We start from the raw sequence: 1,782 nt of genomic DNA, 5'->3' as shown, positions 1-1,782 counted from the left end.
CATAAATCACTACAGCATAAAAGGAAAACTAAGCTGATTTCCCAATACGTAATACTCGTTCCAAACCTGGTTGTGTAGTCTTCTATAACGTCCAAATCGAGTGCACTTGGCTTACAAATCAGAATAAAAACCTTTGGAAGTAGTCTTCCATAATCTTCATATGATCATATGGAATAGGAAAATGTACATATTCCACGTGATTTATGAGCATCAAAATATATGCCATACCATTCTTTAGTTTTAGTAAGGATTCCCAAGGCTGGAGAGACATCTTCCCTTAGATCAAGAGTGCAGTATGTTGGGGCCTCTCCAGGACTGCCTGTTGTTGCAAGTGACACAGGGAGTGATGTTGTTGAGTTCTTTAATCAAATTTTGAAGGGATTGATTGATTCTATCCCTATTCTATGATTGAATTATAATGCATTGTGGTGTTTAATCTTGATTAGTAGTAGAGTTAATTTAGATGGATAAAAGTGGTATAGGCTAATCAATTGTTTAATAAGATGTATTGGAACTTGGCGATATGCCAAGGCCTTTGCTAATTTCTATCTTTCAAGTTAAAGTATTGGATTAAGTATCTTATCAATTATGTAAAGTAAATGGACCATTTATAAATTATGTATAGTGCATAAGAAGTGTGCAATCTTCTGTCTTTTATGAGTTTTTCATTGCCTCTCTCCAGCCTTGGGAATCCTTACTAAAACTAAAGAATGGTATGGCATATATTTTGATGCTCATAAATCACGTGGAATATGTACATTTTCCTATTCCATATGATCATATGAAGATTATGGAAGACTACTTCCAAAGGTTTTTATTCTGATTTGTAAGCCAAGTGCACTCGATTTGGACGTTATAGAAGACTACACAACCAGGTTTGGAACGAGTATTACGTATTGGGAAATCAGCTTAGTTTTCCTTTTATGCTGTAGTGATTTATGGTTTTTCAATGGCATAATAGTGGATAGGTAGCATTAAAATGAGAGACTCAAACTTGATCTTGATTCCCTGTCAAATTTCTTCTACATCTACATGTTTGCAGTACTTGATGTAATTGTTATAAATTGATAAACAGTGATGCTGTTGAAACTATCAGATGAGTGCAACCGGTCTATGTCATAGTTAAGAAGGTGAAGTGGGGCTGTAACAAGAAGAGTAATTAGTAACATAATTTATGTTTTATCTTTTAGCTATTTTTCTTTAAACTAATGTGGTGATAAACGAGTTATTTTACCTATGTGTTATGTTGGAGAGTGAAAATTGTTTATAATGATGAGATTGATTTTAATTTTAAAGTTAATGTAGTGTATGAAGAAGTTTTAAAAATAATGAGTAATTATCCATTGTGTTTAATTCTTTATTGTGATAGATTTTTATCTTCCTGTTTAAACATTATAGTATATGATTTGTTTTAAATTTATTATGCTTCAATATTGATTTGTATAGATTTTTGATTCTCATATAACTAAAATTGTTAATCGTATTGTTTATTGTTAATATTAATTCTAATTTTATTTAATTAATTTAAACTTGAATACTTATGCGTTAAAAATATATTAAATGCACAGGCGTGATACTAGTTATTAGTAAAAGAAAAGAGAAAAAAAGGTAAAAAAAAAGTAGTGTCAGTGGATGTGAGGTCCATATTATTTGAATGTGTTTATTTTTTTTGGACAACCAAAAAAGATAAATATGTTTATTTTTTTCCGTAAAACTTCTCTATAAACATGGTAGTAGTTCATATTTAATGGGAGCAAGTAGAAAATACAATTAGATTTTTCC

Source organism: Salvia hispanica, chromosome 3, assembly GCF_023119035.1.
Source record: "Salvia hispanica cultivar TCC Black 2014 chromosome 3, UniMelb_Shisp_WGS_1.0, whole genome shotgun sequence".
Lineage (NCBI taxonomy): Eukaryota > Viridiplantae > Streptophyta > Magnoliopsida > Lamiales > Lamiaceae > Salvia > Salvia hispanica.
Note: the sequence above shows the minus strand (reverse complement) of the source record.